This window comes from Triticum dicoccoides, chromosome 1A (assembly GCF_002162155.2).
Source record: "Triticum dicoccoides isolate Atlit2015 ecotype Zavitan chromosome 1A, WEW_v2.0, whole genome shotgun sequence".
Classification (NCBI taxonomy): domain Eukaryota; kingdom Viridiplantae; phylum Streptophyta; class Magnoliopsida; order Poales; family Poaceae; genus Triticum; species Triticum dicoccoides.
Window position 1 is genome coordinate 592,891,434 of NC_041380.1, and position 9,112 is coordinate 592,900,545.

The window sequence follows — 9,112 nt, forward strand, 5'->3', positions numbered from 1 at the left end:
TTGGGATACTCGTGACCGTCAAAGATGGGGCATGTCACTTTCTTCATACCTGCGCACTACACCATGACACTCAAATCAACATCATATAAATCTATGCTGATAGACAGTTTGATGGGCTTGGTGAGATCTATGGCGACAGATAATTCTATAGAGACAGACTATGCTATGCCGACAGATCATCTGACTGTTGGGTAATGTTGCAGAAAACAAGAAATTTCCTACGGTTTCACCAAGATCCATCTATGAGTTCATCTAGCAACGAGTGATCGGATTGCATCTACATACCTTTGTAGATCACGCGCGGAAGCGTTCAAAGAACAGGGATGAGGAAGTCGTACTCGACGTGATCCAAATCACCGGAGATCCTAGCGCCGAACGGACGGCACCTCCGTGTTCAACACATGTACGGTCAGCGTGACGTCTCCTCCTTCTTGATCCAGCAAGGGGAAGGAGAGGTTGATGAAGATCCAGCAGCACGACGGCGTGGTGGTGGATGCAGGGGTCACCGCAGCAGGGCTTCGCCGTTCTACTACGAGAGGGAGAGGTGTAGCAGGGGAGAGGGAGGCGCCAAGACTCAAGGGTGCGGCTGCCCCCTCCCTCCCCCCTTTATATAGGCCCCCTAGGGGGTGCGCCGGCCCTAGGAGATGGGATCTCCTAGGGGGGCGGCGGCCAAGGGGTGGAGTGCCCCCCAAGCTAGGTGGGGCGCCCCCCCACCCTAGGGCTCCCAACCCTAGGCGCATGGGGTGGGCCAAGGGGGGCGCACCAGCCCACTATGGGCTGGTTCCCCTCCCCACTTTGGCCCATGGGGCCCTCCGGGATGGGTGGCCCCACCCGGTGGACCCCCGGGACCCTTCCGGTGGTCCCGGTACAATACCGGTGACCCCCGAAACTCTCTCGATGGCCGAAACTGCACTTCCTATATATAATTCTTCACCTCCGGACCATTCCGGAACTCCTCATGACGTCCGAGATCTCATCCGGGACTCCGAACAACTTTCGTGTTACTGCATATTATATCTCTACAATCCTAGCGGCACCGAACATTAAGTGTGTAGACCCTACGGGTTCGGGAGACATGTAGACATGATCGAGATGGCTCTCCGGTCAATAACCAACAGCGGGATCTGGATACCCATGTTGGCTCCCACATGCTCCTCGATGATCTCATCGGATGAACCACGATGTCGAGGATTCAAGCAACCCCATATACAATTCCCTTTGTCAATCGGTACGTTACTTGCCCGAGATTCGATCGTCGGTATCCCAATACCTCGTTCAATCTCGTTACCGGCAAGTCACTTTACTCGTACCGTAATGCATGATCCCGTGACCAGACACTTGGTCACTTTGAGCTCATTATGATGATGCATTACCGAGTGGGCCCAGAGATACCTCTCCGTTATACGGAGTGACAAATCCCAGTCTTGATCCGTGTCAACCCAACAGACACTTTCGGAGATACCCGTAGTATACCTTTATAGTCACCCAGTTACGTTGTGACGTTTGGTACACCCAAAGCACTCCTACGGCATCCGGGAGTTACACGATCTCATGGTCTAAGGAAAAGATACTTGACATTGGAAAAACTCTAGCAAACGAACTATATGATCTTGTGCTATGTTTAGGATTGGGTCTTGTCCATCACATCATTCTCCTAATGATGTGATCTCGTTATCAATGACATCCAATGTCCATAGTCAGGAAACCATGACTATCTGTTGATCAACGAGCTAGTCAACTAGAGGCTTACTAGGGACATGTTGGTGTCTATGTATTCACACATGTATTATGATTTCCGGATAACACAATTATAGCATGAATAAAAGACAATTATCATGAACAAGGAAATATAATAATAATCCTTTTATTATTGCCTCTAGGGCATATTTTCAACACTGACACCAAGCTATGCCGACACATAGTGCAACGTCCATTGTTACGCCGACAGTTTGTCTGTTAATGTGCTATTCCGACACATAGTGCGACGTCCAATACTTCTACCGACACTTTTGCTGCCAGGGCTCTACATTTCAGCACAAAATGCATTTTCACCATATTTTCAACAAAATTACATTGGTAGTATTCAACTCATGTTTAGTGCACAATACATATACAAATAATTGCACTCTTCTATTCATCACAAGATACCATTCACTAGTACATTTATTCAACATATATTGAACATTTGTTATCATCACTCAAGTTTGCTACAACCATGAAGGTAATACATAAGTCGACATACAAGACATGTCTTGCTGCAAAATATAAAGGCTAAGCTCCTAAGAGACCAATTGTTCGATCACTTGATTACTACAAAATACTCCCTCTGTACCGAAATACTTGTAGTTGGGGGGAACTAGTTCAAGTTCCCCCAACTACAAGTATTTCGGTACAGAGTATTATGAAAGAGACCAATCCTTCAATCACCAAGCCGGCATCAACTTCCATATGAACAAAATGTGTCTACCATGTTATGAACAAAAGCGATCAGCAGAACATCTTAGATCAACTTGTGGACTTGCTACTCTCTGCCATGTCCCTACAAAAAAGAACTTCTATGTTTCAGTAATCATATAAATGATAATTTGTTCAAACTAGCGAGTTGCCAATGATCCCAAAGATCTAAAACAATATTGAAAAAATAGAAGATATTGCAAACAGTTTGGTTACAGAAGATATCCTTATCAGAAAATAAACCAAAGCCATGCTACCTCCTACCATATCAGATGGCTTACTATAAAAATTATCCGCCCATTCTTAAGCAATCATATTTGTTTTAAGGCATCAGTAAGGTTCCTACTGTAACTTTAGAGATTTGAAGAAGACCAGAAAAAATAGGGAAGCAGAAGGGAAGAGAAGGGATGGCTGATGGACAAATACAGTTATGAGAAAAGAGTACAACAAGGGGCTAAATAAAAAGTGACAAAATACATTGACAAACATGTCTAACTATGAACAAAGTGTGTTTAAGTACATTTGATACTGAATTTTCTCTATGAATTGGATGATAAATTTTTCTCTTATTATTGCACACCATGTGATGCTGAAGCGGTTTTTTTACAACATGAATATAATAGAAATTACATTAATGTAGTGCCAATATTACACATAGAAGACTGTAGGGAAAATATATTTAAAAGGTGAGTGCAAGATCATCTCACCTATGTTTCGCGAGGGGCACCACGCATTCGTCTCGGAACTCTTGGTCGTTGGAGGACGAGATCCGACCGACTATTGATTGCGCGAGGTCAGGAATGTATTCAAGAATCTGGAATTGACATAAACAACACGTTACTACAATGCTTGTTGTCAGTTTAGGTAGCAAAAGGAAGAATGGTTGACCAGATAATGCACGTATTTTGTAAGGCCATGCCTAGCTGACTTTCCTAAGGTGTAGCAAACCATGTAACATCAATATATAATGCTTACTAAGATTCCTTGCTTCTGTTAAAAACTGTAACCATAATATCAGTTTGTTCCTCAAAGAATATGAAGTTGGTTTGCACTGTTATTTGCATAGATTAAGCCAGTTTGCACCCTAGTCTATCTACTGGCAGTATATCATCAGCTCTCATCCAACTAGCAATAATATGTCTTTAGTTAAAAAAATATGACAGGCTGAAAGTAAACAAGAAATGAAAGTCTTCACAAATGTGTTGCTCTCCTGTTAGCAGAAAACATGCAGCACATACCTGTAGATTCCTCCAGTTGACAGATCAAGAAAAGATGATGAATCATACAGAGGGAGCTCGATGGTGCAATGTCCCATGTTGCTACTCCAATCTACAGAGCTGAATTGATTTAGGGCTCTTCAATCACCACCACCACGGTTAGCATTCCCTTTCTTGTGACCCACAATCACAGATGATCAGTCACTGCAAGTATTAAAGCAGTAAGAAAACGCACACTCACCCACATCTGTTTCTGGCGAACATATGTGCCAACTGCATGCAAACTGGGCTGAGTTGTTCTTTCAGTATACAAAATTATTTGCAACACAAAGAATCTCTGTTTATTACACTATTTTCTCAAGAAAACACCGCCTGGCTTTCATAGTGGTCATATTGAGATAACTGAAACTTAGCGATAGAAGTAAATGAAGCATGATCACACACACAAAGCTACTTTCATTGGGAACTTAGATGATTGATTAGGAGAAATAAAAGTAAAGAACATCAAACAATTCGAAATTTGTACAGAGGAAAACACTGAGAATTTGCTACTACCTTGATTAAGAACCTGAACAGTGCAATAGTGATCAACATGCAAAGAAAAAATGCTTCATGGGCCACTGCCAAGATCACACCTCCTTCTTCCACACTGTCCATCAGCTCAGCACCCACAGCCAACAGGTAGCCTTTTCCGTGTTTGTCTTTCTTTACCTTGGTTTGTTCAGTGGCTGAAAGTAACGAATGTAAGAAATGAAAGTCTACACAAATGTGGTACTCTCCTATTAGCGGAAAGAATGCAACACATGTGGGTTGTAATGAACATATTTGAGTATAATGGAGTGTATTAGATAAACAAAAGGTGGATGCTAAACTTGGTAATTGAGGAAAAATGAAAACACTAAAATACGGTTTAGTTTATTACTAAGCAACATCACATGCTAAGTAATAATTATCATTTCAAAAGCAAAAGGCATGTTCAACAATAAATATCAGTTTATTGAGAATATGGTTTCTGTTTATTACTAAGGGTACTCAATTGATGTTCCAAACATCCAATGTGAAACTAAGATTACAATGTCCTTTTTTGGAGCTAGCACATAGGAAATAACATGTCTAGATTATCAAAAGGTAAATATGTTTCATATGAACCCTGAAGCAATAAAAACAATCCTAGGCAAGCTGCGAGCAGATGGTCTACAATATAATCAGTTGCCAGCCTATATAACACCCCCATAAATTTTGGCTGCACTATAACGAAAGGAAAGGCAAGTAGGTCAACATACAGCGGAAGCAACTAATGCCCACCACACCCCATAATCTCTCTCTTTATTTTCCAATCTCTAAAATAAATAAATAATGATTGTCAAATCTGATGCACAACCGAAGGAAAAGCATATTCACATAATCACTTAAAACTTCCCATACACTACATACAGAGTCCAATTTTTATGGTTAATATTGATCTTATAACATGTTCTGTTACAAAGATGCGAACTGCACTACTAATTTCAAAAATTTCCACCGGCACTTTTGGAATGTGAGTTGCTAATTAACGACAAGCGCAATGGCCTTCTAGGAAACTAAATGTACATGCTACATCGGGTAAATTTTCCAAATACATGTGGCCAACATAATATATTCAGTCTGAAACTTCAAGTGCTGCAATGTAATTTATTCAGTATGAAACTTCAGCTACTGCAAAAAATTGTGCTTCATTTGTTCATGAAGGAAATTTGGATTCCAGGACCTGTCCTCTTCTCCTCTCTGAGGAAATAATTACCGTGGTGCAGTAAGCAAATACAGGCCGGAGGAAGGAGCCAAGAAGAAGGGGAGAGAAGAGAAATTCTTACAATTGTCCATGGCGTCGGACCAGCAGCGTCCCAGGAAGGGAAGAAGCAAGCACACAGAGCACCTGCGCAGCAAACACACACACAGCACCTACGCGCGCGTGAGAAAACCACATCAGGGAGGCGAGCGGCCAAAACAAGACTAACCAACAGTCCGGGGAGATAGGGGTGAGGAGGAGACCTTCCATGGCGGCTGTAGGTGCGTGGCTGTGGAGATGGAGCCCAAGGCAGATCTGGCACCGGGAGCAGAGGAGCTCGACGTCGACGGAGCTGGCCGATCTAGGTGTGCCATGGTCGCCGCCCGGCCTGATTCGGTCACGGTGGATCTCCCTCCCTCTTCTCCTGTCCTGCATTCTGTTAAGGCGTTACCTTGGGGTTGCACCACATGCTAGAAGGAGGCTTTGGGAGGCGCTGCTTGTGGTGGGAGAGGCAGCAACAACGTGAGCAAATCGGCCGGCAAGTCAGGTGGCGACGGCAGGTGACCTAGGTTTAGGTTTAGGTGGGAGAGTGTGTGGCGTGGGAGAAAGAGAAGGAGTGGCCGGGCAGAGAAAGAGATAAGATGGGCCTATCCAAAATTTTGGAGTCTCTCGCGTGCAACTTGTCCCGTGCGGCCCAAAATAAGTGGGCGAGGACCAAACTTATACCAACACTTTTTCTATCGTGACGTAACAACGACCGATAATCTAACAGCAAAAAAACATACGCCGACACATTATATGTCTGCACACCTTTAAGCATTACCGATAGATAGAACATCGTCCCTCTAGAGCAACTTCGATAATCGTTGTGTGTCGGTGTTGTTTTGGATAGACAATGTGTCGCTAATGTGCAGTTATGCCAACAGATGCGTGTCGTTATTGTAGTGTCGTGGCGTAGTGGCGGTCGACATAACTAAACTCCAGGCGGTTAAACAAAAATCACATAGAACAAGGAAGTATCTTACTCTGATACCAATTGAAAGTGCGTTATATCGACTAGAGGGGGGGTGAATAGGCGATTTTTATGAATTCTTCATTGAGGAATTTGCACGTGAGGAAATTTCTTAGCAAAGAACTACTAACAGCGGAATAAGTACTCAAAAGTAAACATAATAGAACACAAGTATAGTCATCATGATGAAATGAAGACAAGCACAGAGTACAGAAAGCGTAAACACAGGATAACACAGGATGAAGACAAACAAACTGAAGAAATTGAACTGAGAAAATTGAGAAAATCTTCAGTCAAAGTCTTCAAGCACAGATATGAACAAGCACACAACACAGTTATGAGGAAATGAAAGAGTTGAGGAAATAGAACCAGTAAGCTTGGTGAAGACAATGATTTGGTAGACCAGTTCCAACTGCCGTCTCAGTTGTACGTCTGGTTAGGGCAGCTAGGTATTTAAACCTGAGGACATACAGTCCTAGACACCCAGTCCTGAACACGCAACTCAGGACACTCAGTCCTCACCGTATTCCCCTTGAGCGAAGGTCACACAGACCTCGCCCAGTCACTCGTGGTAAGTCTTCAGGTGACTTCCGAACCTTCACAAACTTGGTCACTCGGCGATCCACAATTCCTCTTGGATGCTCTAGACCATGACGCCTAACCGTCTGGAAGAAGCACAATCTTCAAAGGTAACAAGCGTCGGATCTACATAGGATCAATCTCTTCAGTGATGCTCAATCACTTGGGGTTTGTAGGTGTTTGGGTTTGGGTTTTCCTCACTTGATGATTTTCGCTCAAAGTCCTCAGAGGATGGGTTGCTCTTAAATGATAAGTGTCAGTTTCTCTCGAAGCAGCCAACCAGCTAGTGGTTGTAGGGGACGGCTATTTATAGCCTAGGGAACAGCCCGACATGATAAGACATAAATGCCCTTCAACGATAAGACCGTTAGGTGGATAGATATTTTGGGACAGCTGGCACATAGCACAACAGCGGTCGGAATTTTGAGTGGCGAAATCCTGAGGGCTATCATCTTCCTTGCTGTGTAGGCAATCAACACTGGCGAATTCCTAACTCCTCAGTCAGAACAAATTCCTCAGGGACCAGAAGAACTTCGTCTCTGTCACTGAAGAATATGACTGAACTGTATGAGATTTCCAATGGCTTCACTCGAAGGGATTGGTAGGTGTAGGATTTGAGTTGAGCATCACATGGAAATTTTTCTTTACTATTTCCTCGACCCCCTTTAACAGTACGGTGTTTCCTATGACTCAAGAAAGAGAAAATGAAACTACGAAAACAAAAGTTTTCACGCTTCATGTTCCTCAAACGAATACCAAGTCTTCAAGGTCACACCAATTTCTTCACTTTTAAAGTCTTCAGAAAGTGTTCAGAAATCCAAAGTCTTCAGTCGAAGAGCTTCATTTTTAGGGGTCGACTTTCTCTGTAAATATCAAACTTCTTATAGACTTATAGACCTGTGTACACTCACAAACACATTAGTCCCTTAACCTATAAGTCTTCAATACACCAAAATCACTAAGGGGCACTAGATGGACTTACAGGAATCTTTAAAAAGACTTAGGGCTCAATCGGTTTGGAGGAAATCAAAACATAGGAATTAGGAGTAGTATAGGAATTTGATAGGATGGCACTTGCCATCCTAAGGATTTGACTTGCCTCGTTCCTACGCGCAAAATGAGCTTCGAGTGGATGTGTAGTTTCCTCCAAAAACACAGGAAATGTGTAGTATTCCTATGAAATTCCTATACGCATTTCCTACAAACCGAATGCATATATAGGAAAATTTTCTCCGGAATCCTTGTTCCTATATTTTTCCTACAAAAATCCTTCAAACCGAATGAGGCCTTACATTTAGGAACAGAGGGAGTATTAATCAACAAGCAACCTTTTTTTTTTGCTTTTTTGAATATGCTACAATTGAAGCCGCTCACATATACAAGCATACACTCATCTCTATGAACACATGCACGCACACATTACCCCATATGAGCACCTCCAACATACTGAGTCGGCATAACATCTTGAGATTGATGAAGTCACCATAGGCGACTCGTAGTCAACGGGAACGTCTCCTCGTATTGAACAAAATTATAAAAAAAAAATTCATGATTTTTTAAAAACCTTTGGCCGTTGTCCACCAAACATTGACTATTAACTCTAAAAACATAAATTTGAAAGAGTTCATAAAAATAAAAATAAAACATAGTAATTTATTAAGTTCACGACTGGAAAATATTCGTAATATGAAAAAAGTTCAGGAATTTTTAAAATAGTGCACTAAAAAGTTTGCCAAGTTCTAAAAAATAACAAATTTGGAAAAATTTCATGACTTGGCAAAGCTCGTAACCGGGACAAAAACAACTACATGCACAGTTGCGAGTCGAGAGTGGACTTGCAAGATGGATAACGAAAAAAAGGGGCCCAGTTGTGAGTTCAGGGTGGACTTGCAACTGAGCCAAAAACAACTACGGGGTCTAGTTGCGAGTTGAGGGTGGGCTTGCAAATTAGGCAAAAATTATTATAAGGCCCAGTTGCGTGTCGAGGGTGAACTTGCAACTGAGACAATAACAAAACTATGATCCCAGTTGCGAGTCGAAGGTTGACTTGCAACTAGGACAACAACAAAATTATGATCCCAGTTG

At 42.5% G+C, this 9,112-nt stretch overlaps 1 long non-coding RNA gene across 2 annotated transcripts; it reads right to left on the reverse strand.

The window, feature by feature from the left end:
* Positions 1–2,128: 2,128 nt before the first annotated feature.
* LOC119348784 lies at positions 2,129–6,022 on the reverse strand. Of its 2 annotated transcripts, none has more exons than XR_005169111.1 (5): positions 5,700–6,022; positions 5,522–5,583; positions 3,693–4,399; positions 3,162–3,268; positions 2,129–2,539 (listed from the first exon to the last, which is right to left on the reverse strand). It is a non-coding gene; the product is annotated as an uncharacterized LOC119348784 (long non-coding RNA). The 2 variants fall into 2 exon arrangements; XR_005169112.1 differs by having other exon boundaries at positions 5,522–5,609.
* Between the last annotated feature and the right edge of the window lie 3,090 nt (positions 6,023–9,112).